At 40.7% G+C, this 23,424-nt stretch overlaps 1 protein-coding gene across 1 annotated transcript in view; it reads left to right on the top strand.

Moving 5' to 3' along the window:
• Positions 1-415: 415 nt before the first annotated feature.
• Positions 416-23,424, top strand: part of NSFL1C (NSFL1 cofactor) — a 401,445-nt gene continuing 378,436 nt past the window's right edge. Inside the window, exon 1 of the mRNA XM_050745194.1 lies at positions 416-419. The gene's annotated coding sequence lies outside the window, so the exon portion shown is untranslated. The remainder of the gene's footprint in view (positions 420-23,424) is intronic.

Here is a 23,424-nt window from a genome sequence, read left to right as displayed (position 1 = left end):
GCAGATCACGAGGTCAGGAGACCGAGACCATCCTGGCCAACACGGTGAAACCCCATCTCTACTAAAAATATGAAAAATTAGCCGGGCATGGTGGCACACGCCTGTAGTCCCAGCTACTGGGGAGGCTGAGACAGGAGAATTGCTTGAACTCAGGAGGCAGACGTTGCAGTGAGTGTAGATTGCGCCACTGCACTCCAGCCTGGGTGACAGAGCAAGACTCTGCAAAAAAAAAAAAAAAAAAAAAAAAAGCCATATCCTGGAGGAGGCAAATTAAGTCACATCTGCCAGGCAGGTATTCCCTTTTCTTACACCAGGTATCTCACATGATAATTACAAATACATTTGCCTCTCAGCCAACAAATATTTATTGAACCTTACTCTGTGCCAAGCAATGTAGTTGGTACTAGAAATTAGGGGGGAAAATTCTTGTTCTTGTGTAACTTGCACTCAAATAACTATAAGGTTACAGCTGTGCTAAGTGCTAGGAACCAGTGTGTGGTAGTCCGAAAAACTCATGAAGAGGTAAATTGTACCACAGAAACTAGCAAGGATTGCCCTAATACAAGAAATCCTAAGGAGGGAAATTAACCAGACCAAAGAGGGCACCGTTACCCAAGGAACCACACATTCAAGAAGTAAAAGGCCAAAGAGGTTGTAGCAGAGACAAGGGGAGTGTCCTGGAAGATGCCAGGCCATGCCAGGCTGCCTGCACGTGAAGAACGTTGTTGGTCTGTTGTCTGGAAACAATGGGGTTATTGAGCGCCGGGCAGAAGGAGGATCATACCAGATTAATAGGGACTTCTCCCCTCTGGGCTGAGAGTTTGTGTGTCTGTCTCACGCAGTGGCATCCCAGGAACCCAGAATAACACTGCACGTAATAGGTGCTCAGCAGGGTACCGGCCTAGGTGAACGGTGGGGGACTGGCTTCTGATGGGCCACACAGGGACACAGCTCCAGCGGTGGCCCAAATCCACGGCCCCCAAATCCCAGAGTGGCCTCAGCGGGGCAGGGAGGGAGTCCCATGGCTGCCCCGCAGACCGCCCCTGCCCTCCAGGTCCCCATGCTGCTGCCAGCCTCCTGCCCAGGCTCGGACTCCCAGGGGCCTTCAGAAACCGAGAAGCGGCCTCCTCCCCGGTTGGCGACGTCGCAGGACCGGGACGCTGAACAAAGTCTCCCCACTCGGCACTCATCTCCCGCGGTGGGCCGCACCAGACTCTGGAAGTGCCGAGACTTTGTTTCTTCAAGAGACAGGGTCTCTCTGTATTGTCCACGCTGTCCTTGAACTCCTGAGCTCAAGTAGTCCTCCCACCTCAGCCTCCCTGGTAGCCGGGACTACGGGTGCATGCCTTCATGCCTGGTTACCAGAGGGACTTACACACACACACACACACACACACACACACACCCCTACTGAACTACTTTTTAGAGAAGTTTTAGGTTCACAGTAAAATTGAACAGAAAGTACAGGGAGTTCCTATATACCCCCTTGGTGTTGCACACTCTATGAATGTATAATAACATGCATCCACCATTGCAATATTGTACAGAATAGTTTCACTGTCCTAAAAATCCGCATGCTCCACCTAGTCCAGGTGGCGCGAGCTGTCTTTCCTTCTTTCTTTCTTTTCTTTCTTCCTTTTCCTTTTTCTCTTTCTTTTTCTTTCTTTCTCTTTCTCTTTTCTTTCTTTCTCTTCTCTTTCTTTCTTTCTTTCTTTCTTTCTTCCTTTCCTTTCTTTCTTTCTTTCTTTCTTCTTTCTTTCTTTCTTTCTTCCTTCTTTCTTTCTTCTTTCCTTCTTTCTTTCCTTCTTTCTTTCTTTCTTTCTTTCTTTTCTTTCTTTCTTTCCTTCTTTCTCTTTTCTTCCTTTCCTTTCCTTCCTTCCTTCCCTCCCCTCCCTCCCTCCCTCCCCCCTCCCCCCTCTCCCCCCTCTCTCTTTCTCTCTTTCTTTCTTTCACTCTGTCACCCAGTCTGGAATGCAGTGGCATGATCTCCACTCACTGCAACCTCTGCCTCCCGGGTTTAAGTGTTTCTCCTGCCTCGGCCTCCTGAGTAGCTGGGATTACAGTTGCGTGCCACCATGCTGTGTTAATTTTTGTATTTTTGTAGAGGCGGGGTTTCACCATGTTGGTCAGGCTGGTCTCGAACTCCTGACCTCGTGATCCACCTGCCTCGGCCTCCCAAAGTGCTGGGAATACAAGCGTGAACTACCGTGCCTGGCCCTAGCCTCTTTTCTTCCAACCCCTGACAACAATTCATCTTTTTCCTGTCTCCATAGTTTTGCCTTTCCCAGAATGTCTCATAGTTGGCATCATACAATATTTAGCCTTTTCAAATCTGCTTCTTTCATTCAGTAATATGCATTTAAGCTTCCTCTATGTCTTTCCATGGCTGGATAGCTCATTTTTCAGTGCTGTATAACATTCCATTGTCTGGATGAAGCACAGTTTATCCACTCACCTACTGAAAGACATCTTGATTGCTTCCAAGTTTTGGAAATTATGAATAAAACTGCTATAAACATCCATGTGCAGGTTTTTGTGTGGAAATAAGCTTTCAACTCATTTGGATAAATACCAAGGAACACAACTGCTGGACTGTATGGTTAGAGTGTGTTTGGTTTTGTAAGAAACTGCCAAACTACCTTTCAAAGTGGATATTCCATTTTGCATTCCCATGAGCAATGAATGAGAATTCCTGTTGCTCCACATCCTCACCAGCATTTGCTGTTGTCAATGTTTTGAACTTTGGCCATTCTAATAGACGTGTAGTGGTATCTCACTGTTGTTTTAATTTGCAGTTACCTAATGACTTATGATGTTGAACATCTTTTTATATGCTTACTTGCCAAGCTGCATACTGTCTTCTCTGGTAAGGTGTCTCTTAGGTCTTTTGCCCATTTTTCAATCAGATTGTTTGTTTTCATATGTTTTTAGAGTTTTTTGTATATTTTGGAAAACAGTTTTTAAAAATCATTTATGTCTTTTGCAAATATTTCCTCCCAGTCTGTGGCTTATCTTTTCATTATGTTGACATTATCTTTTGCAGAGCAGTCTTTAATTGTAATAAATTCACCTTATTAAGTTTTACTTTCATGGATTGTGCCTTTGGTATTGCATCTAAAGTCACTGCCACACTTAGGGTCATCTAGGCTTTCTCATATGCTATCTTCTAGGAATTTTATAGTTTTGTGTTATAGTTAGGAATGTGATCCATTTTTTAGTTCATTTTAGTGAAGGGTCTGTATCTAAATTCTTTTTTGTTTTTTTTTGGCATGTGAATGTCCAGTTACCCCAGCACCATTTGTTGAAAAGTCTACCTTTTCTCCTTTGTATTGCCTTTGTTTCTTTGTCAAAGATCAGCTGACTATATTTATGTGGGTCTATTTCTGGGCTATCCATTCTGTTCTTTTGATCAATTTGTCTATTTCTTCACTAATACCACACTGTCTTACTTACTGTTGCTTTATAGTAAGTCTTGAAGTTGGGTAGTGTCAATCCTTTTTCTTCTCCTTCAATATTGAGTTGACCATTCTGTGCCTTTTGCCTTTCAGTCTAAACTTTAAAAGCATATGGTGATATCCACAAAATAAACTGCTTGAATTTTTATTGGGATTGTGTTGACTCTATACATCAAGTTGGGAGAACTGACATCTTGACAATATTGAATTTTCTTATCTCTGAATATGAAATACATCTCCATTTATTATTTTTTTAATATGTTTCATCAAAATTTTATGGTTTTCTTCATATAGGTCATGCACATATTTTGTTAGATTTATACTTAAGTACTCCATTTTGGGGTATGCTAATGTCAATAGTAAAGTGTTTTTAATTTCAAATTCCACTTGTTCAGTTATTGCAGATTTATAGGAAAGGGGCTGACTTTGTATATTAACTTTGTATCCTGCACCCTTACTACAATTACTTAATATTTCTAGGAGTTTTTGTTATTGTTGTCAATCGTTTCGGATTTTTCACATAGGCAATTATGTCATCTGTGAACAAAGGCAGTTTTATTTTTTCCTCCTTCCCAATCTGTATTCCTTTAATTTCCTTTTTTTGCCTTATTGAATTAGCTTGGACTTCCAGCACAATTTTGAAAAGGAATGATGAAAGAAGCCATCTTTGCCATGTTTCTGATCTTAGAAGAAATGATTCAGGATTCTCACCATTAAATATGATGTTAGCTATAGGTTTTTCTGTAAGTGTTCTTTATCAAGTTGAGGAAGTTGATCTCTATTCCTAGTTTGCTGAGAGTTTGTATCAGAAATTTGTGTTGTATTTTGTTAGATATTTTTCTGCATCTTTTGATATGGCTATATAATTTTTCTTTAGCTTTTTGATTTTCAAATGTTGAACCAGCCTTGAATACCTGGGATAAATCTCATTTGATTATCACGTATAATTCTTTATACATATTTTTGGATTCAATTTGCTAATATTTTTTGACAAGTTTTGCATCTATGCTCCTGAGAGATACGGGTCTGTCTGGTTTTTATATTAGGTTAATACTGGCCTCATGAAATGGGTTAGGAAGCATTTACTCTGCTTCTATATGCTCAAAGTGAGTGTAAATAATTGGCATAATTTCTTCGTTAAATATTTGGTAGAATTCACTGGTAAACCCATCTGGGCCTGATGCTTTCTGTTGTGAGAGGTCATTAGAAAGAGGCTTATTCAGATTGTCTGTTTCTTCTTATGTGAGTTTTGGTAGATTGTGTCTTTCAAAGAATTTGTCTATTTCATATGGATTATCAACTTTGTGAGCATAGGGTATTCATAAAGTTCCTTTCTTATACTTTTATTGTTCTTGAAATCTATAGTGATATCCCCCTTTCATTTCTAATATTAGTAATTCATGTTTTCTTTTTCTTTTAGCCTGGCTACAGGCTTATCAATTTTATTGTTTTTTTTCAAAGAACCAACTTTGGTTTTGTTCATTTTCTCTGAATTTACATTTTTCAGTTGAAAAGATTTCTGCTTTTATATAAAATATAAGTTTATATATAAATATAAATTTACATATTTATAAAAATAAATATAAATTTGTATATTTATATATAAATAAATATTTATATAAATTTATTTTATACAAATATGGTCTATCTTGGTGAGCATTTCATGCAAACTCAAGAAGAATGTGTATTCTGCTGTTGTTGAATGAAGCACTCCATAGGTGTCAGTTGTATCCAGTTGATTAATAGTGCTGCTGAGTTCAACTATGTTCTTACAGACTTCCTGCTTGGTGAAGCCATCTGATTCTGATGGAGGGGTGCTAAAGTTTCCAACCGTAATATTGGATTAATCTATTTCTTCTGCAGTTCTATATATTTTTGCCTCATGTATTTTGGTGTTCTGTTGTCAGGTGCATGCACATTAAGGATTATTATGTCTTCTTGGAGAATTGACTCTTTTATCATGATGTAATGTCTCTCTCTCCTTGCTCTGAAGTCTGCTCCGTCTGAAATTAATATTATTCCTCCTGCTTTCTTTTTGATTAGTTTTAACATAGTATGCCTTACTCTATCCCTTTACTTTTAATCTATATGTGCCTCTGTAGTTAAAGTGGGTTTCTTATAAACAAAATAGAGTTAGGTCTTGTTTTATGATCCACTATTCCAATCTGTCTTTTAATTGAAATATTCAGGCAATTGAGGTTTTAAGGTGATTATTGACTTAGTTCAATTAATATCTACCACATTTGTTACTGTTTTCTATTTTTTGCCCTTACTATTTATTTCTACCTTTGCCTTCTACCCTATTTCTGTCATTTATGGTTTCAGTTGAGTCTTTTGTAAATTTCATTTTTCTCCTTTCTTAGTCTATGAGTTATACTTTTTAAAAAAGCTTTTTTAGTAGTTGCCCTGGAGTTTGCAAAATTCATTTACAACTAACTCAAGTCCACTTTCAAATAACACTATACCATTTTATGGGTAGTACAAGCACCTTATAATAAAATATTCCTAATCCTCTCCCCATCTTTTATATTATTGCTTTCATTCATTTCACTTATATATAAGCATATATATATATATACAAAAATTACGTGTGTGTGTATATATATAATTGAATCCATTTTAGCTATTATTATTTTAGACAGACTGTTTTCTGTTAGATCAATTAAAAACAAAAGCTTATTTTAGCTTCACTTATTCTCCAATGTTTTTCTTCATGTAGATTTGAGTTTCTGATCTATATTATTGATCTATAGTATTTTCCTGCTCCATGAAGTACTTTTTTTTTTTTTTTTTTTTTGACAGAGTCTTGCTCTGTCACCAGGCTGGAGTGCAGTGGCTTGATCTTGACTCACTGCAACCTCTGCCTCCTGGGTTCAAGCGATTCTCCTGCCTCAGCCTCCCAAGTACAGGCACGTGCCAGTAGGTCCAGCTAATTTTTGTATTTTTAGTAGAGACGGGATTTCACCATGTTGACCAGGATGGTCTCGATCTCTTGACCTTGTGATCCGCCCGCCTCGGCCTCCCAAAGTGCTGGGATTACAGACGTGAGCCACCTCGCCCAGCCTTCTTCTTCTTCTTTTTTTTTTTTTTAACTTTTATTTCTTAGAGACAAAGTCTCACTCTGTCACTCAGGCTGGAGTGCAGCTCATAGCTCACTGTAACCTCAAACTCCTAGGCTCAAGCTATCCTCCCTCCTCAGCCTATTAAGTAGCCAGGACTAGAGGCATGTGCCACCACACACAGCTATTTTATTTTTTATTTTATTTTATTTTTTTGTAGAGAACAGAGTCTTACTATATTGCCCAGGTTGATATCAAATTCCTGGCCTCCAACCTCAAGCAATTCTACTGCCTTGGCCTTCCAAAGCACTGGGATTACAAGCATGAGCCACCCCCCACCATGCCCAGCCTAAAGAACTTCTTTTAACATTTCTTGCAAGGCAGGTTTACTGGTAATTTCCTCAATTTTCTGAGAAAGTCTCTATTTCTCCTTCACTTTTTAAGGATATTTTCTTGAGATACAGAATTTGAAGCTGATGGCTGTTTTCTTTCACACAAAATATTTCACATCATTCTCTTTTTGTTTGCATGGTTTCTGAGAAGAAATCATATGAAATTCTTATTTTTTTTCTCCTCTTTAGATTAGTGGTTTTTTTCCCCCTCTGGCTTCTTTGAAGATTTTTTTTCCTTTGGCTTAAATTTTCTGAAGTTTGGATACAATGTGCTTATTATTATTATTTTTTTCTGTATTTATCCTACTTTGCGTTTTCTGAGCTTCCTGGATCTGTGATTCGATGTCTGACAAGAACTTGGGGAAAATTCTTATCCATTATTATTTCAAATATTTCTGTTCCTTTCTTATTTCTTTTCCTTAGGCATTCCCATTATGTGTATGTTATACCTTTTATAGCTGTGCAACAGTTCTTGGATAGTGTATTCTGTTTTTGTGGTTTTTTTTCAGTTTTCTCTTTGCTTTTCAGTGTTGAGGTTTCTATTGTCATAATCTCAAGCTCAGAAATTCTTTCCTCTGAACTATGTCCAGTCTATTAATGAGAACACCAAAGACATCTTTCATTTCTTTTAGTGCTTTATCTCTAGAATATATTTTTATTCTCTCTTAGAATTTGCATCTTTCTCCTTACATTATCCATCTCTTCTTGCACATTTACTTCTTTTCATTGAAGTCGTTAGCATGTTAAGAATAGTTTAAAAACATTCCTTGCTCGATAATTCTAACATTCCTGCCATATCTGACTTTAGTTCTGATCGTTGTTTTGTGTTCTTCGAACTTTATTTTTTTGCCTTTTAATATGCTTTGTAATTTTTTTCCATAGCTGTACATGATGTACTTAGTAGAGGGAACTACTGTAAATGGTACTTTAATGATGTTGTGGTAAGGTGTACGGGAGGAGAAACATTCTATACTACTGTAATTGGGTACTAGTCTTTTGGTGCCCCTGTGAACTTCACTAGGACTTCTCAGTTTTCCCCACTTGGGTGGGTCAAAATGGCTGGAGGGATCTAGAGTTGTGTATTTTTCCTCCCCTATGTGGAAGGCTAGAGGGAGCTGGAGTGGGGTATTTCCCTTCCCCCATGTGGAAAGCTAACAGGCGCTAGAGTTGGATATTTTTCTTCCCCCAAGCACGTTACTGTGAAGACCCAGTCAAGCACTTGGAGATGAAACTTAGAAAACTGTAGGAGCTTTCTGTGCTCTGAAACATGCTTACAGGTTAGACTCTGGTAAAACAGTTTCTCCTCAAGGCAGGCCTTGTTAAGAGGAACAAAATGAGGAATCTCCATGCCATTTTCCATCATGATGGTATGAATTTACATTATTTCTCACAGTGCATAAGAGTTCTCTTTTAACTGCATCCTCTCCAACACCTGTGGTCTTTTATCTTTTTAACAAAACCATTCTAACAGGTGTGAGATGATATCTCATTGTGTATTTAAGTTGCATTTCCCTAATGATTAGTGATGCTGAGCATTTCTTTCATGTACCTACTTGCCATTTTTATGTCTTCTTTTGAGAATTATCTGTTCAGGTCCTTTGCCCATTTTTAAATTGGATTATTTGAGTTTTTATATGTTTTGGACATTAATCCTTAACCAGATGTATGATTTATAAATATTTTCTGAATGCTCTAGTGTATTTCAAAATGGTTCCTTTTCTCCTCCCCCTGCTGGAAGCATAAAGAGATTTTTCTCCAATACTGTGAAGACCCAGTCAGGCTCCTGGAGATAAAACTCTGAAAAAGTGTGGGAGCCTTCTGTGATTAGGTCCTCCTGGAGTTTTTAACTCTCAGACTTGTCTGCACTGAGCCTCATGCAATTTATCAATTCCAGTTTCGGTTTTCCTAACCCCAGCACTGGTTCCCCTAGAGGTTTCTGCTCATCAATTTCTTCTCTAGTAAGTTGTGATTCTCTATATCCCCCTGTCTCTCTCTTCAATTTTAGGGACACTGGTTTTCCCTGTGACTTCATTTCTCAGAAAAATCTAAGAGTACTTGTTTTTTGCTTTTGCCAGCTTTTTACTCGTTGATAGACAGAAGGACTTTTTGCAGGAGTCATTCGGTGGTTGGATTTGGTTCCATCCCCAAAGCTCCACAACAGCCATGAGACTTCAGATTTGCCACACTCCAGAATTATAGCCCCTGAAGATCCAAACACAGCACAGATTCCTCTTGGCTGGGGACTGTAAGCTGAGAAAGGGTCGTAGGAACCCTGGCATCAAATGAGTGCCCGCGGGAGAGAGAGCAGGCCTTGTGGCAGTCAGCCTCTTTCCAGTATTATCCAAGGGACCCACCCTCACATCCAATGTCTTCTGTTCTTATTGATTTCCACTTGGAAGTATTTTCTTCTCTCTCATCCCAGCATGAGACAAGATTTGGAGCACCTTTTCCATGAGCATCTGTGTAGATACTTATTAGGATGTGCCTTGCCCTAGTCACAGTGATTCCTCCAGAGGCCCTGCCTGTACTATGATCCTTGTGCTGGTAATGGCTCTGTGATTATAGGACTGGGCACATGACCCAGGTTCATCATCATGGTGCCAAGGTTGTCACACTGTATCATAAGTCCTTGAGGAACAAAGGATCTATTTTTTAAAATTATTGCTGTTACTAAAACTCTACCTATTAACAATAATATCTAACTTTTGGAGCATAGTCAGCTATTATTAAGCAATTTGCATATATTAATAGATTTTATGACCATAGCAAAAGTATGAAGTTGGCACGCTTCATATCTCCATTTCACAGTTGAGGGAACTCAGGAAACAGAGAAGTTAAATGGTGTCCCCAGGGACACATAGCTAGGACTCACAGAGCTGGAATTCAGACCTAAACGTTCTGACTCCTAAGCCCACAGGCTTACTTTTCTCAAACATCCACTGACCCCCAGTTCCTCACTTGTCCCAAAGTACTTTCTGTCACAGTAGTTGGGGAAATGGGTGAGGAAAGGAGAATTTTTGGCTCAGAGGCCCCCAGGCTCCTGGTTCTCTCAAACATTCAGGCTGTATCTGTACTGCACCAAGTCAACCTGAATTTGAAATTAAATTTCTTGCACGATTTTTACAAAAATTTTCCACTGAAATAAGCATCCGTGCACTTAGTAGATCTTTATCGAAGGATTGGAGTTCACAGGGAGGTACCTTGCTGCTCAAAGCCCAGATTCTGCCATCTTCCTGACACTATCTATCAATTTTTGAGTCATGTATTTCAAATTATGCTTCTTGGAGGCATAAAATTAGTGACTCACATCATCCAGGTTAATATTTATTTTATGAATAGGAATGTTTCATCCATTTGTGCTATCTATCTTAAATTTTATTTTTTCAGGTATTAGTATTGCTAAACCAACTTTTCTGAAGTACTTTGTGGCATATCTTTTGCCATCACCATAACCATATTTACACCCATTACTATCACTTCATTTTGGTGTGTTTCTGTGTGCTGTGTTCTGGGAGATTTCCCTCACACAATCACCCAACTCACTAATTTACTAGTTAATTCTATAAAGTCAGCTAGTCGATCTATTAGTTTTTTTTTTTTTTTTTACTTTAGCATTAATTATATTTTCATTTTCAAAGTCTCTGATTTGTTATTTTTCCTACATGTATAACTGTTCTTATTCATGCCTGGGCTATTCTTTTGTCATAAATGCCTGTTATTGTTTTATGAATTTACTTCTGTTTTGTTTTCTTTATAAAGTTATTGAATATATGAATTTTAAAGATCATTTTATATTCTATTTTAAAATATTGCCTCAGATGTGAAGCTCCTTTGATTGCTATTTGATTTTAGTTATTGTTGTTCTTGAATTTGTTACGTATCTCTCATGGTGCTGCTGTTCCCTGAAACTTTGGTGATTCCTGCTTGTGCTGCTGACTTTCCAGGAATAAGGTCCCACATGATTGTGGGCTAACAGGGCCTTGTGGAGCATGGCACCTGCCTCACCCTCACTGTGGAGGCTGCTCCTAAATGAGACTATGGCTTCTTTGCTGCTTTCTTCTTAATAGATGTCTCTTCCATCCTATGAGAAGTGTTAATGCAACCATTAAAAGTGAAGGTTGTGGGCTGGGCACGGAGGTTCAGGCCTGTAATCCCAGCACCTTGGGAGGTTGAGGTGGGCTGATCACCTGAGATCAGGAGTTTGAGACCAGCCTGGCCAACATGGCGAAAACACATCTCTACTAAAAATACAAAAATTAGCCGGGCGTGGCAGCAGGCACCTGGAATTCCAGCTACTTGGGAGGCTGAAGTAGGAGAATTGCTTGAACCCGAGAGGCGGAGGTTGCAGTGAGCCAAGATCGTGCCACTGCACCCCAGCCTGGGTGACAGAGAGAGACTCCATCTCATACACACACACACACACACACACACACACACATAAAAAGTGAAGGCTCTGGAGTGTGGCTGCCTGTGTTCTAATTCTAAAAGCTGGGTGATGTTGAGCAATCCATTACTCTCTGTGTGCCTTGGGTTTCCTGACCTGTAAAAGGTTAATGGTAGATTTTCCTTCATGGGTCAGAGCCATGATTTAATGAGGTAACTGACATCTACAGTGCTTGATTCAGTATGGAAAGCACAGGACATCTTCAATAAATGATAGCTGCTACTATTCCTTCGTGTCATATAGAGACTGGTTTCTTGTTTTTAAGTGTACTTAGACATTTATTCCTATAATTTGATCATTTTCATTTGTATTTCTGTGGTTGTAGGGCAAGAGGTGAAGATTCCACCATACTGACATCTGCCACACTGAAACAGAAATTTGGATGAAAATACAACTTTCACAATTTCATTTGAAAATTACTCACAACTGATTAAGGACCCAAAACCCAGCACATGACAGAGAAGTTTCTAGACAGACCTTTTGTTAGTCATAGACCCTGCAGGAGAAACATTTTTCCTAACAAGGTGGTATTTTGAAAGCAAAACAGTAATGGGAAAACAGTGACCTTTTCCTGCACACACAAAGTAATTATAACCACAGTTTTTTCGATATAATTAATTATGAGTCACTCAGTCTGTATAGTTTATATTATTCCAACTCTATAAGATACATGTTACAACCTCTGTTTATATGTAATTAAAATAAGGCTCAGAGAAGTCAAGTGTCTTACTGAAAGTCATAGAGCTGGAAACTTTAAAAGAAGGAATTCATCTATAGATTAACAAGGAGCAGGGTACAGACAATTCCAAGGGGAGCAATTGGTCCCAGAGTGGCAGGGGTAGTCCAAGGATACCATATAAGCTGCGTCTCAGGAGGCCCAGGAAGCTGAAAGAAAGCCACTGGTGAGCAACTGGCACCATGAAATAGGAATCCAGCCAAAATCAATATTTGAGTTCCCTCTCCTCACTTGGCTCAGTGAGTATCAGTAATGACCTACTGGGTTTCAGGCATGGTATCATCATTATCTCCACTAAAACACAGCAGGGAAAGGCTTATTATCCCCAGTTTAGAGACCACAACTGACCCTTGGTTGGCCTAGTGACTTGCCCAACTCCTTAGCACACTCTCTTGGTGAGGGCATTTATTCTTCCTGTCTCCCCAGTTCCCATCTGAACACAGTGGTGAATGGAATAGGTACACCGTGTACAGAATGAAGAGTATTAAAATTGATGTGACTGCCCCAGGAACTTGCCCACCATATTATTTCCCCCCTGACCCCTGCTTATAATCCCATTCCCTCTCCATAATCCATAATTCCCACCTTACTCCACAAAGCAGATCCTTATTAATCTAAATCCACTTCTTCTTGTGACAGAGTCAGAAAATAATTCATTTTGTTGGGTGCAGGCACATGAAAGAGCTAAGGTCCACATTAGACTGAATTTGAGTTAAGTTTTGCCAGTTATATCAAGTTTGGAATAGGGAACCATTTCAGGAGCAGACCTGGTTCCTCTTCAACACTGAGCAAGTCCTCTGAACCCTCCTCCTGCCTCCAGCTGAGTAGGACATGGTTGAGGCTGGTGTAAAATGAGACCACAAGCCAACCAGATCCTCTGGTCTTGAGGTTGGGAGTTTATGAAACATTTTATAACCACACGTCCTTCTTGGCCTAAGACCTCAATGTGATCTGAAGATGGAGATAGGGGCTATTTGGAGGGAACACAGGCTCCAGGCAGCAAGGAAGCATTTTTTCTGCTAAGCCTGTCTTATTCTCCTGAAAATGGAGCATGAGTAGCTCCTTGCATTGTAGCTGCCTGCTGTGCCTGGTCTCTATTTCACAGTCCTGAAGCAGGTTACTGTCTCACTCCATCAGAGTCACTTCTTGAATTGAGGGAAGCAGGACTTGTCTTCACTCCACAGAGCAGAGTCTGGGATCTCCCCAGCACAGGCATTTGGACAGAGCAGGCTGCTGAGGTCTCCTGACCCCTTTCCCCACCTTCTGGCCCCCAAACCCTGCTCCATTCCTGCTGCTGGATTTACTGCCGAGACTCACAGGTGAGCACTGCCTTGGGCTAGAATTTTTTCTTCCTACCTGAAGGACCATGCCCTGCCTCTGGGCTTCCAGGGATTCCAGACAAACACAAGTGATGCTAAGGAAGGCCAAGGACTGGGTATTGTTTGAGAGCAGAACATCAGGGAGCTGAGCACTTTCTCTGTGGATCTGCAGCTGGCTACCGGAGGCATCAAATCACAGGATGCTCCAATCAACAACACCACATTTACTTACCTTTTTATAATATTTCAGTTAATAAAACACTTTTAGAAAAATTATTATTTGAATACCTAAGGCTCTTGAAGGCTCCAGGAGGCAAAGTGACTTGTCCAAGGCCACAGAATGAGCTCAGAGATAGCCTAACAGGGTTGTGTGGCTCCAGGGCCAGCCCTCTCTCTTTACCACCCTGAAGATGTGAAGTCAGAAATGGTGCCTGCTTCAGTTGGGCAGGAGAGCAACTGGGGTGTTCAGTCACCATCCTCCCTAAGGGTGCTTCTCGCTTTGGTCCATGTTTCCCACTGCTCCTCCCTCCTCTGTGATCTAATCTTACCAGCCATTTCTCTGTGGCCACTTTCTCTTTAAGAAGTTCACATTTTCCACCGGGTGTGGTGGTTCGCTCCTGTAATCCCAGCACTTTGGGAGGCCAAGGTGGGCAGATCATCTGAGGTTAGGAGTTTGAGATCAGTCTGGTCAACATGGTGAAACCCCATCTCTACTAAAATTACAAAAAAAAAAAAAAAAATTAGCCAGGCATGGTGGCACACACCTGTAGTCCCAGCTACTTGGGAGGCTGAAGCAGAAGAATTGCTTGAACCTGGGAGGTGGAGGTTGCAGTGAGCTGAGATCGTGCCACTGTACTACAGCCTGGCAACAGAGCAAGACTCTGTCTTAAAAAAAAAAAAAAAAAAAGTAGAAGTTCCACATTTTCTTTTTATTGAATCCTATATTTGTTTGTAAGGGCTTCCTTAACAAAGTACCACAGACAGGGTGGCTAATACGACAGACATTTGCTTCCTCACAGTTCTGGTGTCTGAAGTCCAAGATGAAGGTATCACCAGGGTTGGGTTAGTTTCTACTGAGTTCTCACTCTTTGGCTTGTAGAAGGCCATCTCCTCCTTGTGTCTTAACACGCAGTTTTCCCTCTGTGTGTGTCTGTGTCCTAATCTTCTCTTCTTATGGGAACACCACTCATATCGGATTAATGCCCACCCCAGCAATATTATTTAACTTAATTCCTTCTTAAAGGCCCTGTGTCCAAATACAGTCACATTCTGTGGTGCTGGGGTTTCGGGATTCAACAAATTCATTTTGGGGGGACACATTCAGCTCATAACAGGTACCATAACTTTCCTTCCCAGCTCCCAGACAGGCTGCCAGTCCTGACCCCTTCTCAGGTCATGGAGCTGATCCCAGAGTCATAGGGGTGGGCACAGCAGCCTCTCTATGTGCAGTGTAGGGACTTGGTGCCCTGCATCCCAGCCACTCCAGCCATGACTGAAAGGGGACAAGGTACAGCTCAGGCTATGGCTTCAGAGGGTGCAAGCCCAAGCCTTGGGAGCTTCCACATGGTGTAGAGCCTGCAGGTGCACAGAAGCCAAGAATTGAGGTTTGGGAACTTACACCTAGGTTTCAGAGGATGCATGGGAATGCCTGGATGCCCAGGCAGAAGTTTGCTGCCGGGACAGGGCCCTCACGGAGAACCTCTTCTAGGGCATTGTGGATGGGAAATGTGGGGTGGGAGCCTCCACACAGAGTTCCCACTGGGGTGCTGCCTCGTGGAGTTGTGAGAAGAGAGCCATTGTTCTCCAGATCCCAGAATGGTAGATCCACTGACAGCTTGCACGATGCATCCTGAAAAGCCACAGATGCTCAACACCAGCCCATGAAAGCATCCAGGAAGGAGGTTGTACCCCGCAAAACCACAGGGGCAGAGCTGCCCAAAACCGTGAGAACCCACCTCTTGCATTGGCGTGATCCAGATAAGAGACATGGAGTCAAAGGAGATAATTTTGGAGCTTTAAAGATCTGACTGCCCTGTTGGATTTCAGACTTGCATGGGGCCTGTAAGCACTTTTGTTTTGGCCAATTTCTCCCATTTGTAATGACTGTACTTACCTAAGACCTGTACCCTATTGTATCTAGGAAGTAAGTAACTTGCTTTTGATTTTACAGGCTCATAGGCTGAAGGAACTTGCCTTGTCTCAGGTGAGACTTTAAACTGTGGACTTTTGAGTTAATGCTGAAATTAGTTAAGATTTTGGGGGACTGTTGGGAAGACATGATTGGTTTTGAAATGTGAGGACATGAGGTAGAGGCCAGGGGTGGAATTATATGGCTTGGCTGTGTCCCCACCCAAACCTCATCTTGAATTGTAACTCCCACAATTCCCATGTTTCATGGGAGGAACCCAGTGGGAGGTAATTAAATCATGGGGGCAAGTTTTCCCATGCTGTTCTTGTGATAGTGAATAAGTCTCACAAGATCTGATGGTTTTAAAAATGGGAGTTTCCCTGCACAACTCTCTCTCTGCCTGCTGCCATCCATGTAAGACGTGACTTGCTCCTCCCTGACTTCCACCATGATTGTGAGGCCTCCCCAGCCACATAGAACTCTTTCTTTAGGTCCATTAGACCTTTCTTTTTGTAAATTGCCCAGTCTCGGGTATGTCTTTATCAGCAGCATGAAAACGGACTAATACATACAGATTACAGACAAAGGCATGGAAGTTTCCAGATGGTTCATCCTATGCCTAAACAATGACAGCTAGTAAGGGGCTCAGGAGTAACTCAGATCTGCTAACTCCTAGTAGAGTGCTCACTCCTCTTTCATGCCATCAGTCTAAATGATCACTTGAATGAGAAGAGAGGAAGGCAGAAGGGTGTTGGGGAAAAACAGCTGTGCTGAGCATCAGAGGGAAAAGGGAGGTGTCAATCAGTGTTGGGGCTTGAGATGTCAAGGCAGTTGCTCTGTAGATGGAAATAAAAAAGTTTTGAGGGCACAGGAAATGCCCAATAGGATGCAGTAGGGGAAGAGGAGACAGGGCCTTCATTTGTCTCAGCCTCAGTTCTCATCTGTAAAGTGGTGATAATCATGGACTCCTTTTAGGAGAGTGAAAAGAATTGGGGTTCCTGTGTGTAAATCACGTAGCACATTGTAGGTGCCTCCATATCAAGGTGTTATTTCAAGGCTGTGTGGTCTTGGGCAGCCCAGTTCCCTTTGCTGAGCCTCAGTTTTCCCATATGTAGAATGTAGATAATTATACTAACCATTCCAGGATTTTATGAGAACACAGTGAGCCTGGGGAGAGGACAGACCTCAGTAAATGATGAGGTTGTTTTCCCAAGGTCGTGTGATCTTGGGAAAACCTTGGTGCCCTTGAGTCCTCAGTTTCCCCATGTGTGAAATGGGATGATCATGGCCACTATTCTGGGTTCTGTGAGGACTGGAAAGGATAGGCACAAAGTCGCAAATGGTGTTGGTGTAGGGTTATTACTGAGCAGCTATAGAACAGTGGTTAGAAGAGCATGGGCAGGAGCCTGACTGCCTGGGCCACATCCTAGCTCTGCCACTTCCTGGCTCTGTGACCTGGGACAAGGCATTTCCCCACATGGGCCTTGATGTCCTCATCTGTTGATAACACCTACCTCACAGACTGGGGTAATGACTGAATTATTTAAATTATATAATGTGCTAGAACAGCTCTGACATGCAGTAAATGTTCAAGAAACATGAGCTATGTCATGCTGAAACCATGTGACCTCAGGTGAATCAGCTCTCCCACAGGCCTGAAGTATAAATGAGTTTAGTGTGGGATTAAGTAGTTTTCCATCTGGCTTCTCGTTAGAATCACCTGAGAAACTGAAAAAAAAAAAAAAAAAAAAAAAAAAATTCCCAGACCCAGTCTACCTTGTAGAAATGCTGCTTTAATTGGTCTGACATAGGCATCTGACAATTTTAACGACTGCAGATTCTAATATACAGCCAGCACTGAGAACCCCTGATTTGTATGTCTTGAGGTCACAGAGGAAAAGTTTTTTTCCCCCCTTGTACAGGTGATCCCCCATGATGCTGGGCTTGAGAACAGCATTTCTGGGTGTAAGTGCTTTAGAATTGTGTGCGCTGGGTACAACTCTTTTGAGGCACCAGTGGCATGGCCAGGGCCACTCCCAGGGTGCAGGCATCGGGTGCTGAAAAGCAGCAGCTCAGGCAAAGTCCTGCCCACATACCAGCCTCAGTGTTGAAACCCTCCAGTCTTTTCTTTTTTTTCTTTTTTTTTTTTTTTTTTTTTTTTTGAGATGGGGTCTTGCTATATTGCCCAGGCTGGAGTGCAGTGGCACAATCTTGGCTCACTGCAACCTCCACCTCCTGGGTTCAAGTGATTCTTCTGCCTCAGCCTCCTGAGTAGCTGGGATTACAGGCATGCACCACCATGCCCGGCTAATTTTTGTATTTTTAGTAGGGACAGGGTTTCACCATATTGGCCGAGCTGGTCTCAAACACCTGACCTCAGGTGATCCACCCACCTTGGCCTCCCAAAGTGCTGGAATTACAGGTGTGAACCATTGCGCCTGGCTCCAACCTTCCAGTCTTAAAACATATTTGTGTCTAAACAGGCACCATAATCCCAGGAAATCACTTTTTAGCTGCACAACCCTTCCTGCCTTGACACACCACACACCAAGATGTCCTTGAGGAATTTTTCCTCCTCCTTTCAAAAATGCTTTTGTAAATAGACTCTCTGGGTTGGGGGAGGATGCCTGTGCTCTTGTTTGTATTTTGAAAGCCAATTCACCAAACTTGTTTCCTGAGGGGATTATTCAGAAAAGAGAAAGATAATTCTAATTTGCTGTTTTCCGCTCCTGTTTTTATTTGGACTTCTCATGGAAGCTACAGGGAAAAGAAATTGAGACCAAAACTAAATACAAATTTCACAATATCACAGGTATCTTATCAAGATGCTAGGGAACACTGGTAGTTCTAATTCTGTGAAAAATGACATCAGTAATTTGAATCTGTAGATTGCTTTGGGTAGTATAGCCATTTTAATAATACTGATTCTTCCAATACATGAGCATGGAGTGTTTTTTATTTGTTTTCATCATCTGTGATTTCTTTCAGCATTATTTCACAGTTCTCCTTTTAGAGATCTTTCACCTCCTTGGTTAGATGTATTCCTAGGTATTTTCTGTGTGTGGTTATTGTGAATGGGATTGTGTTGGATATTGTTGGTGTATAGAAATGCTACTGCTTTTTGTACATTGATTTTATATTCAGAAATTTTGCTGAAGTTGTTTATCAGCTCCAGGAACTTTTTGGCAGAGTCTTGAGGGTTTTCCATGTATAGAATCATATTATTTACAAAGAGAGATAGTTTGATTTCTTTTTTTCCTATTTTGATTTCTTTTACTTCCTACTCTTGCTTGCTTGGTCTGACCAGGAATTCCAGTACTATGTTGAATAGGAGTGGTGAAAGTGGGCATCCTCATCCTTTTCTTGCTCCAGTTCTCAAAGGAAACACTGCCAGTTTTTGCCCATTTACTATGATACTGGCTGTGGGTTTGTCATAGATGGCTCTCATTATTTTGAGGTGTATTCTTTTGATGCCTAGTTTCTTTGGGATTATTATCATGAAGGGATGTCAGATTTTATCAAAAGCTTTTTCAAAACAAAAGCTTTTTCAGAATTAAAAAAAAATTGTTTTTAATTCTGTTTATGTGGTGGATCACATTTATTGATTTTCTGATGTTGACCCAACCTTGCATCCCAGGAATAAAGCCTACTTGATCACAGTGAATTAACCATTTGATGTGCTGTTGAATTCAATTTACAAGTGTTTTGTTGCGGATTTTTGAGCCTATGTTCATCAGGGATATTAGCCTGTGGTTTTTTTGTTTGTTTTTTTGTTTTGTTTTGTTTTGTTTTGTTTGTTTGGTGCGTGTGTGTGTGTGTGTGTGTGTGTGTGTGTCTTTGCCAGGTTTTGGTATGAGGGAGATGCTGGCTTCATAGAATGAATTTGGGAGGAATCCCTCTTATTCGATTTTTTGGAATAGTTTCAGTAGAATTGTTACAAGTTCTTCTTTGTATGTCTGGTAGAATTCATCTTGTCCAGGGCTTTTGTTGGTTGGTAGATTTTTTTTTTAATTATTGATTTAATTTTGGAAATTGATATTGATGTTTGGTGTTTCCATTTCTTTTTGATATAATCTTGAGAGATTCTGTATTTCCAGGAACATCTACTTTCTCTATATAGTTTGTGTGCATAGAAGTGTTCATAATAGTCTGTAAGTATCTTTTTTATTTCTGTGGTATTGGCTGTTGCCACTTTTGTCATTTCTGATTGTGCTTATTTGGATCTTGTCTGTTTTTCTTTGTTAGTCTAGCTAGTATTCCATTAGTCTTAGCTATCCTCTAAAAGAACCAACTTTTGGGTTTGTTGATTCTTTGTATGGGTTTTTGAGTCTCAATTTTGTTCAGTTCTGCCTTGATTTTAGTTATTTCTTTTCTTCTGCTAGCTTTGGGTTTAGTTTCTTCTTGTTTTTCTAGTTTCTGTAAGTGGGACATTCGATCATTATTTTGAGATCTTTCTAACTTTTCGATATAGGCATTTAGTGTCATAAACCTTCCTCTTAACACTGCTTTTGCTGCATCCCAAAGATTTTGGTAGATTGTTTCTCTGATTCCATTTAAGAATTTTTTTATTTCTACCTTGATTTTGTTGTTTACCCAAAAGTCATTCAGGAGTAAGTTGTTTAATTTCCATGTAATTGTGTGGTTTTGAGACATCTTCTTGGTATCAATTTCTGTTTTTATTCCACTGTGGTCAGAGAGTATGGTTGGTATGATTTTGATTTTTTGAATTTATTTAGACTTACTGCATGGCCTAGCATATGGCCAATCTTGGATTATATTCCATGCGTAGACGAGAAGGATGTGTATTCTGTAGTTGATGGGTGGAGTATTCTGTAGATGTCTATTAGGTCCAATTAGTCAAATGCTGAGTTCAAATCCAGAATTTGAGCTACCACTACTGTTGTGTGGCTATCTGAGTCTTTTTGTCAGTCTAGAAGTACTTGTTTTATGAATCTGGGTGCTCCAATGTTGGTTGTATATATATTTAGCTAAGTGTTCTTGTTGAATGGAAACCTTTATTGACCTTCTTTGGATTTTTTTTTTTTTTTTTTTTTACTGTCATTGGTTTAAAGCTTGTTTTATCTGCTATGAAAATACCAATCTTTGCTCTTTTGTTTTCTGTTTGCATGGTAGATCTTTCTCCATCCCTTTACTTTGAGCCTATATGTGTCACTGCATGTGGAATGAGTCTCTTAAGACAGCATATCATTGAGTTTTGCTTCTTTATCCAGCTTTCCACTCTGTGCCTTTTAATTGGGGGATTTAGCGCATTTAGTAATCAAGGTTAGTATTGATATGTGTGGATTTGATCCTGTCATCATGCTTTTAGCTGGTTATTATGCAGACTTGTTTGTGTGGTTACTTTATAATGTCATTGTACTATGTACTTTGCAGTGGCTGCTAATAGTATTTCCTTTTTATGTTTAGCACCCTCTTCAGGACCTCTTGTAAGGCAGGTCTGGTGGTAACAAATTCCCTTAGCATTGGTTTTCCTGAAAAGAATCTTATTTCTCCTCTTATGAAGCTAAGTTTGGCTGGATATGAAATTCTTGTTGAAAATTCTTTTTTTTAAGAATGCTAAATATAGCCCCAATCTCTTCTGGTTTATAGGGCTTCTGCTAATGGACAAATGAGCTTCTCTTTGTAGGCAACTTTCGCCTTCTTTCTAGCTGCCTCTAACATTTTATCTTTCATTTTGACCTTGGAGAATCTGATGACTATGTGTCTTGGGGATGCTCTTTTCTATGTAGTATCTCACAGGGGTTTTCTGCATTTCCTAAATTTAAATGTTGGCCTCTCAAGCAAGGTTGAGCAAATTTTCATAGATGATATCTTGAAATATTTTTTCCCAGTTGCTTGGTTTCTCTCCTTCTCATTCAGGGATGCCAATGAGTCATAGAGTTGGTGTATTCATGTAATCCCGTATTTCTCAGAAGTTTTATTCTGTCTTCCTTATTATTTATTCTTTATATTTGTCTGACTGAGTTATTCCACAGAGGCAGTTTTCAAGCTCTGAGATTCTTTCCTCAGGTTGCTTGATTCTGCTATTAATACTTGCAATTATAGTCTGAAATTCTTGAAGTGAGTTTTTTGGCTCTATGAGATCAGATTCGTTCTTTCTTATGATGGACTTTTTGTCTTTCATCTCATGTTTCATTTTATTGTATGTCTTAGAATCTTTGGATTGAATTTCAACTTTCTCCTGAATGTCAGTGATTTTTGTTGCCATCCATATTCTGAATTCTATTTCTGTTATTTCAACTATTTCAGCCTGGTTAAGAATCATTCCTGGGAACCTAGTACAATTGTTTGAAGGTAAGAAGGTACTCTGGCTCTTTGCATTGCCAGAATTCTTGTGCTGGTTCTTTCTCATCTTTGTGAGCTGACGCTCCTTCAGTCTTTGAAACTGCTGTCCTCTGGATGGGTTTTGAAGTTGCTGTCCTTTGGATGGGTTTTTTTTCCCCTTTTATCTTGCTGGTGGGGAGCCCCACTGGCATCCATGTGCACATCTGCACTGGCAGCGGTGCCAACATGTTACTATATTCAGATTTTTCATGGTGCCAGAATTCTTGTGCTGGTTCATTCTTATCTGGAGACTCTGGCCTTTCTGACTTTTGTAAATATTTTAAGGTGGGTAAAATTTTCGTTTTTCTTTCTTTCCCTATAATATATATTTCGTCTTTTCCTTTCCTTTTTTCCTTGCCCCTTCCCCACCCCAGGGGTTGTAACTATAGAGAATGCTGGATAGGATCTTTTGGTTTTGCTTCTAGAGCCCTATGCATTTCTTCTGGCAGATTTTATATTGGGCTGGGCTATTTAACCTATAAGCATCATCTCTGGGCTTGTGGCCAGGTATACTCTTGATCTTTGTTACCCAAAGTGGTGGGTATACTCTTGATCTTTGTTTACTGGCAGAAACCCTCATGTTGCCTTAGGCAATGGGCTGATTTGTGGAGTGCACAATGTTCTGAGCTCCCTGCTCAACCCCAGGCGGTTAGGGGCCATGAAGCATGGGGCCTGACTGGGCAGGTTGCCTTCTTGTCTCCCAGTAGCAGGCCCCAGCACCAGTACCAAGAGAGAATCCAGTGTGCAGCTCCCAAGTGCCCAGAGGTGTGCCTACATGTGGAGCTGGGAAACCTCCTTAGTCCCAAGATCTCTGCACAGGGATGGGTAGTGGCACCAGCTGAACTTCTACCCCTGCCACCTCTCTAAGCAGCCCTCCCTGATGATTCAAGGGTCCATTTTAATCCAGGAAAGTGGATTCTCCAAATGTCTAGAGATCTTCCTGGGTATAGAGCAGAGAGGGCTCCCCTGCACTAAGAGTTCTGAATAAGAGGTGTGGGGTAACTCAGGCTGTTACAGCAGGCAAGTCAATGCTCTGATTTCCTGGATATCTGCCTGGGAGTGTAGCAAACAGGGTCTCTGCACAAGAGGGGTGGAGCAATTGAGACAGCTGAACCATGCAAGTGAGTGCTCCAAATGCCTGGAGATCTGTCTGCCTGTGGAGCACAAACAGCTTCACTGCACCACCATCTATGTCTAGGGAGAATTGGGCAGTTCAGGCTGCTGAACCAGGCAAATGCCTGGAAATCTGTCTGCACATGGAGCAGAGAGAGCCTCACTGTACCAAAATAAGTTTATTGGGGCCTAATTTGAGGAATGCAAGCCATGGTACACTTCCATGTTACCTTGGGAAGTGCTCTGGTCTACAAAGGACAGACTTGAGCTTTTAAAGAAAAAAGAATGAATTAGGAGAAGGGGTGATTACATTTTTCAGGTACTCTCATTGCTTACAGAATAACATTAATTAGTTATTGGCTATTGGCTATACATGGTTGAACTGTAGGATAGGAGTTATGGTGTTTGTGTGAGACATGTTAGATTAATTTAT

Source organism: Macaca thibetana, chromosome 10, assembly GCF_024542745.1.
Source record: "Macaca thibetana thibetana isolate TM-01 chromosome 10, ASM2454274v1, whole genome shotgun sequence".
NCBI classification, from domain to species: domain Eukaryota; kingdom Metazoa; phylum Chordata; class Mammalia; order Primates; family Cercopithecidae; genus Macaca; species Macaca thibetana.
This window is presented reverse-complemented; position numbering and strand designations above follow the sequence as displayed.